At 48.1% G+C, this 8,022-nt stretch overlaps 1 pseudogene; it reads right to left on the bottom strand.

The window, feature by feature from the left end:
- Positions 1-5,511: 5,511 nt before the first annotated feature.
- On the bottom strand, positions 5,512-5,629 carry LOC124719333 (annotated as a pseudogene).
- Positions 5,630-8,022: the final 2,393 nt, after the last annotated feature.

Raw genomic sequence — 8,022 nt, 5'->3', positions numbered from 1 at the left:
CCATGTATGGAAGTGAAACGTGGACGATAAATAGTTTGGACAAGAAGAGAATAGAAGCTTTCGAAATGTGGTGCTGTAGAAGAATGCTGAAGATTAGATGGGTAGATCACATAAATAATGAGGAGGCATTGAATAGGATTGGGGAGAAGAGGAGTTTGTGGCACAACTTGACAAGAAGAAGGGACCGGTTGGTAGGACAAGTTCTGAGGCATCAAGGGATCACAAATTTAGCATTGGAGGGCAGCGTGGAGGGTGAAAATCGTAGAGGGCGACCAAGAGATGAATACACTAAACAGATTCAGAAGGATGTAGGTTGCAGTAGGTACTGGGAGATGAAGAAGCTTGCACAGGATAGAGTAACATGGAGAGCTGCATCAAACCAGTCTCAGGACTGAAGACAACAACAACAACAGGACTAAGAGGACTGCCCATAGCCAAACCCGTCAATCTGTTCATAAAAGTCACTATTGTTTTGAAAGTAGGTTGTGGTGAGGCAGTGTCGGAATAATGCCACAATAACGGTAGGAAAAATATCCGCTATGCATAAGATAGCTTTGTTTACCGGAATCATGGTAAATAACGACAATATATCAAAACTGACGAGGATACCACCCGGTCTCACGCTCATTTCCTTTAACTAGTCAATGAAATGAGCTTAATTTTTAATATAACTGTCCGCTCTACCAACATAAGGTTGCAGCAATGAGGCAAAGTGCCTAGCTAACTCGTGTGTTGGTCCGCCTATAGCGCTGACAGTTGGCGTCAACGGAACGTCACGTTTATGCACTTTGGGTAACCAACAAAGTCTAGGTGGTATGCTTCTGTTTTACAAAGCAGCTTCATACCGTCGGAGGCGAATGAAGACGCTTTCACCAGACGATTGGTCATTCTCAAAATCTCCATAGTCGGATCCTTCTGGACTTTTTTGCAACTGTAGGGAACCAAAATATCATTGATCTTTCCATGATAGTCCTCTCTGTTCAATATGACGGTGGCATTACCCTTATCTGCATTAAGAACAATAATGTTTTTATCTGCCTTTATATCCCTCAGCGCCTTCCTTTGTGCCTGTGACAAATTACTGTTAGGTGGCATACATGTACGTAACATCCTAGCCGTTTCCATCCTAATTACGTCAGCGGACTGCTATGGGACCTGAAGGATACTTGCCTTAATATTTGCTACAATATCCTCTGTGGGTACGTTTTCGGGCGTCACGGCAAAATTGCCTCCTCTAGCTAGTACAGAAATGTCTAATTTCGACAAAACTTTATCAGACAGGTTAATAACAGTTCGAGAATTAAAATAGCCACGGGTATGCTGCCGGTCTATAGTGTCCAACGGGCACAATATTTCGGCGATCATACATGTCGCCATCATCAGGTGAACTGACGGACTGAGCTCCTGTGAACGTGCCGGCACGGAGATCCGTACGCTATGGCTGCTCGGAGGGAAAGGTCTCCCGCGGCGCGCTCCCTCCGCCGTCCGCGCCCCGCGCCACGGTCGCGCGGTGGAACAGATTGCGACGGCGTCTGGGATGACGTCGGTGTGATGGCTCTGTCCGCCGTGGTCGTCACAACTACACGTTTGCTCGATTTACTCTTGACTAACCCGATCGCTGGTTCCCAAGCCTTGCTAAGATTATAGCCACAGTCACGGTTTATGAGGTCGTCATTGGTGCGAATTTCGATGGCCTCTCTAACAACGCTGTCCCAGTATCTCGACGTCTGTACCAGAATCCTCGTGCGGTCATACTCCATGGCGTGATTTTCCGACAAACAATGTTCAGCGACCGCCGACATGCTCGGATACATCAGTCGAGTGTGCCTCTGGTGTTCACGGCATCGATCCTCGACGGTACGCATCGTCTGACCAATATACGACTTGCCACATTGACACGGAATCTGGTACACGCCGGCCTTCCTCAAACCGAGGTCATCTTTGGCGCCCCCCACCAGTGCACGAGTTTTATTTGGAGGACGAAACACAGTTCCGACCCGGTGTTTCTTCAGAATGCGGGCGATTTTCCCCGAGAGTGCGCCTATGTATGGAATAAATGCAGTGCCTACCTCCTCCCTCGTGACTTCATCCATCTCAACAGGTTGTGCTGCAGTGGTTGGGCGGAGAGCACGTTGAATCTGCCACTCTGAGTACCCATTTTTTCGAAATACAGTTCTCAGATGTTCCAATTCCTGGGGTAGACTCTCTGCGTCAGAGATAGTGCGCGCCCTATGTACTAGAGTTTTAAGTACCCCATTCCTCTGTGAAGGGTGGTGGAAGCTGTCTGCGTGCAAATACAGATCAGTGTGCGTAGTCTTCCGATACACCCCATGACCTAGGGTGCCGTCAGCCCTTCTCTTGACCAAGACGTCAAGGAAAGGTAATTTACCCCCCGTTTCAGTCTCCATAGTGAATTTTATGTTGGGGTGTACGGAGTTCAGATGTCTAAGGAAGTCAAGGAGTTTATCCATACCATGTGGCCAGATGACGAACGTGTCGTCCACGTAACGGAAAAAGCAAGTAGGTTTCCATACGGATGACGACAGGGCTTCCTCCTCGAAGTTCTCCATGTACAAATTCGCTACCACCGGTGAGAGTGGGCTACCCATGGCGACTCCCTCCGTTTGTTCGTAGTATTCTCCATTAAAAAGATAATACGTGGAAGTCAAGACATGCCTAAAAAGTTCAGTGGTCTTCTCGTCAAACTTCTGACTAATCAATTCTAGTGACTCTCGCAGGGGTACCCTCGTAAACAAGGAAACGACGTCAAAACTCACCATGATATCTGACTCATCCAACCTGAAGCTATCAAGGCGTTTAACAAAATCCACGGAATTACGGATGTGATGAGGGCATTTACCCACATAAGGACTTAATATTCCCGTCAGGTATTTGGCCAACAAATATGTAGGTGCCCTGATGTTGCTGATAGTGGGGCGTAATGGTACCCCCTCTTTGTGAACCTTCGGGAGTCCATATAGTCTAGGCGGTACCGGACCTTGGGGTAACAATTTCTTAGCGTCACTCTCCGGTAAATCTGCGTCCTTGAGAAGCGCCCTCGTCTTGTTCTCCACCTTCTTTGTAAGGTCAACGCTGATGTTCCGGTAGGAATCGTCATTTAGCAGGCTCTGCATCTTATCAGTGTAGTCCTTATGGGAGGCAACAACTGTAGCATTGCCTTTGTCAGCCGGTAAGACAACAATTTCAGAGCGCTCCCTCAGATCACGAATGGCCGCCCTCTCTTTACTGCTGATGTTTGACTTCATCGGCTTGGATTTCGTCAACGCACGACAAGTTTCAAGACGTATTTCCTCGGCTGATTCTGGCGGAAGTCGAGCTGCAACCTGTTCAACAGCACTAACAATTTTTGCGACCGGAGTGAACTTGGGGGTGGGAGCGAAGTTGAGACCTTTCTGCAAAACCGAGACCGCATCATCACTCAACACCATGCCACTCAAATTGATGACAGTCTTGCACGGAACCTGCAGAGATCGTTTGTCAAGGAGACGTGAGAACTTAGCTGTTTGACGTCCCGTAGCCTTCTTATGGGCGGAATCAGCTGACACCCAGGGGACACCATCAATCCAATCCCAGGAACAAGAAGTGACCTTACTAGCCAGTTGCAAATGTAGTTTGAGTAATTCCTGTGAGATAAACTCGAGGCTCCGGCGGGTGAATTGCACTCTCTCACGTACCAATGCGAGGCTGGCTCGTTTCTTGATTCTCTTAGCTGCTGCAGAATCGATGTGATGCATAACCTTAGCAAAATTTGGAACAACATTCTCGGAACGACATCTCTTTAGAAAGGCAAGAGTGCTTAGCAAACGACATCTACGGAGGCGCAACTTTTCAAATTTCTTCATGCTGCGATACATCTCCTCCCCGTAAAGGTGTATGATGCGATTCTTGAGTTTCTCCCGGCGTATTTGATAATCAAAATATCCACGGGTATGCTGCCGGTCTATAGTGTCCAACGGGCATAATATTTCGGCTATCATACATGTCGCCGAAATATTGTGCCCGTTGGACACTATAGACAGCAGCATACCCGTGGATATTTTGATTATCAAATACGCCGGGAGAAACTCAAGAATCACAGTTCGAGAATTGTCCTCAACTGAACCTCCCGCAATATTCTTCTGTAAGTTATCGAGCTTCTTCTTTTGTCTGTTTACTGATATTTCTGCACTAACTTCCATAGATTTGAATATTAGACCGTCAATATTATTCCAATCACCACACTGCATAACATTAGTAATAAACAAGTGGAGATGAAAAAGCTTGTTGGTGGTTTCCGCCAGTGCTCGCCGCGTCTGATGAATCCTGTCACGTAGCATTGCAGATTCCATAAGGCTGTGAATACGATGAGCCTGAGCTGTCAACACCCATCTTGGTGAACATAAGAGGAATTGCCGCCTGGGTCACACGGATAAATCGGCCGTAGCGGAACATGTTTACCAGGAAGCAGATCATGAAATAAAATTCAGCGAGACGAGCGTCATATCTAGAACCTCGCATTATTATGCGCGCATGTATAGAGAATGTTGGCATTACCAGAGACAATCTCATAGCCGACGCCACATGATGGACAGTAGCTCCCTCTGTACTGCCTTTGTAATCAGCGCTTCCTCGAGTTCTCTTCGCATTTCGCCGCTTTACCTCGGAGGATTCCCGCAGTCGGAAACGAAACGTCAGGGGAGAGTTCTATACAACGACCACGTCCTATCAGCCCGGATGTTTTAAGTGAAGATCTGTTCATGTAATTGTAAGGTTTAACTGCCTTCAGGTATCGGGACAAGGTCTTCGGACCTCACATACGGATGTTGCGAGGTGCTCTGCGCCCAGGCTTCATATTGATGGGCGATAATGTTCGACTTCACAGATAACCAGTGGTTGACGTTTCCTTCCAAACGAAAGATACTGCACGCACGGGGTGGGCTGCTCGCTCTCCCGATTTTTAACCCCATTGAATGTGTCTGGGATGCACTAGGGAGACGGGCTGCATCTCGTCAGCATCCACCAATCACTGTCCAAGGCTTGCGAGCAGCTCCGCAGGAAAAATGGGCGATATCGCCTCAAAATGACGTTGATGACGTTATTCACAGCATGCTCCGTCGATGTCAGGCATCTATTGCTGCCAGATGTGGTCACACCCCACAATGAGCAGTCGGAAAATGTGTGCAAATCTGTTAAGTTGGAAAAAACGAAGAACATTTTCGTCTACTGTTCTGCATGTTGCAGTTGTTTACTGAGCTGTGGGTGGCTCGTGTTCGCGCCATCATGTATTTTACACCTTGTTTTTAACGTACTTCCTCCGTCATCACGTCACAAGTGGCCCATCTGGACCATCCGACCGCCGTGTCATCCTCAGCTGAGGATGCGGATAGGAGGGGCGTGTGGTCAGCACACCGCTCTCCTGGTCGTTATGGTGGTTTTCTGTGACCGGAGCCGCTACTATTCGGTCGAGTAGTTCCTCAATTGGCATCACGAGGCTGAGTGCACCCCGAAAAACGGCAACAGCGCATGGCGGCCTGGATGGTCACCCATGCAAGTACCGGCCACGCCCTACAGTGCTTAACTTCGGTGATCTGACGGGAACCGGTGTACCCACTGCGGCAAGGCTGTTGCCTTTCCACCGCACTACGTTAATTTAATCACTACTGTCACTGAGTTGCTGCTTTGCCTGTGAGCGGCGTTGGCAGCGCGTATCGATATATCCCCTCTCGTAGTATCTTTGCATGACTGTTATTACTTCCCGGTCGTTGTCTGTCGTAGGGAGGCAAGTTCGGGTCTGCCAGTCAGTTGGAACGCGTCTGGAGCGCAGTCCGGACCTGCCAGTCGGGGAGTTGCAATGTGGCGCTGGTGCAGTCGGGTTGGAGCAGCTGTGACGTCTGCGTCGACGTGGCTCGCCCGACCATTGCCGCCACGCATCACTTGAGCCGGGCCACGGTCTTGGTGGATTGGCGGTCGGTCGTCCTACCGGATGACGTGTTTTGTCTCGCCGGTCGTTCACGAGTCGGCTCTGTATGTGTGCATCGACTCCCGATTTGTCTTCGTCTATGCTTAGTTACTGTTGGGTATCGCTCAGGTCTTCGAGCAAGTGTTTGTCAGGTTGTGTGTGTAGTTGGCGTTATATCCACTGACGACTATTTTAGATGTTGTCGGCATTCTGCGGGAGACGGTCGGTTGCTGCGGACCAGGGAAGTTACCTCCATGCGGTGCAGCCGGCTGGGTCCGCTGGCGGTCCATGCCAGTGTTGGAGCGTGTGTGGAGTTGTCCAATCACTATGAGCTTTGAGGTTCATCGACCCAGGACGTCAAAGTTGAGTAATGGTTTCAAGTACCCAAACTACGTGCATTCATGTTCGTTTCGGTGGTTCGCTGTTGGGGAGGTTTTCCTGTGAGCAGCACCGAGTGTTGTGTTGTTTTCTCCAACAGTTTATTGAACGTAACTTCTTCTACAATACAATAGCTGGCTGTACAATAGATGTAGACGTCCGTCGATCTAGCCGGAGATGTGGTTCCTCTCGGTCGGCTGGTACTTCGATCGGCGGTGCAGTACAGCGACTTCGGTGATATCTTCTCGGAGACTCTGCTGTAGCGGTTGCCATCAGCAGCGGACGAAGACTGGTCTGCTTTCGACCGGCCGGGCCTATATAGTGAGCTGGAGCCAACAGAAACCCGGCGTAGGAATCCGTGGCCGGCTATGTCGCGGCAACCTCTGCAAGGAAAGGTTCCTATTAATCGACTGGAATCTTCGACGTGTTTACCTGATGTCTTCGCCTGTTTGGCTGTTGGTTTGTTTCCCTCATAGCGTGGCTGTTATGCGGTGCTGCCTGCCATTTAGGGGAACCCGATGGCAGACAGTACAGTTTGATTGCTGAAATTTTGTGTTGGATTTCTCATGTACCAATTGGTGGCAAGCAAGTCGTCTTGTCGGTCGGTCCGTGGCTGTCCCCTGGTTGGGTTCCGACGGAGCAAGTGTAGCTGGGCTCACCACCTGTCTCACCTTAGTGAACAAAGGCAGACCGGCGCCCCTGGAAGCTTCTGAGTGCCAATGTTGTTTAATTATCTGTTATCAGCTACTTAAAATTTAAGGCTTATGGTTATTTTTCTTTTTTCTTAAAAATTTTGCAAAATTAATTCGTAATTTTATCTTTCAAGCTTAAACATTGTGGCCTTCTGCCTTTGAAAGGTTTATGGTAACATATTTTAAAGTTTTGAAACTTAATTGTGGCCTTCAGCCATTGGTATTGCACCTTTCATATGTAAGTTCTACCTGCTTAGCCACAAGGCTTTCCACGTAGGCGTGATACGGTTCAAATGGTTCAAATGGCTCTGAGCACTATGGGGCTCTACTTCCGAGGTCATCAGTCCCCTAGAACTACTTAAACCTAACTAACCTAAGACAACACACACATCCATGCCCGAGGCAGGATTCGAACCTGCGACCGTAGCGGTCGCGCGGTTCCAGACTGTAGCGCCTAGAACCGCTCGGCCACTCCGGCCGGTGGCGTGATACTTTTTTTTATTGGATTTGCCTCTTTAATTCCTTTTAATCTTGTTGATTTTTAAGGTTTCTTGTTGTTAAACATTCTGGCCTTCTGCCTTTAAAAGTTTATGGTGATATATTCCAAAGATTTGAAATTTAATTGTGGCCCTTAGCCATTTGAATTGCACTTTGCATATGTTTGCCGGTTTTCTTTTTAAAGTATTTTATTGCTATCTTAATTGGATTTTTATCTTGTTGATTTGTTAAGATTTCTTGTTTGGACACCTTCAGCCGTGAAAGAGTTGCATTCGGTAAATGTCCGGCTATGTGCCGCTTTGGTTGTAAAGGTTATTGAATTACAATAAATGACAATTAGAAGGAGAAACTGACCTCAGCCTTTGGCCCTTTCCACAATCTTATTACATGTTCTGCCCAGCGGGTTTCGCGGGCGTATCATTTACATTCAGTTTTCTTTACTCTTTTACCATTTTGCTATCATCTGATGTTATTCAATGTGTATACTGAGCAAGC

Source organism: Schistocerca piceifrons, chromosome 10 (genome assembly GCF_021461385.2).
Source record: "Schistocerca piceifrons isolate TAMUIC-IGC-003096 chromosome 10, iqSchPice1.1, whole genome shotgun sequence".
NCBI lineage: Eukaryota > Metazoa > Arthropoda > Insecta > Orthoptera > Acrididae > Schistocerca > Schistocerca piceifrons.
Note: the sequence above shows the minus strand (reverse complement) of the source record. Positions and strands in the feature narration are given on the sequence as shown.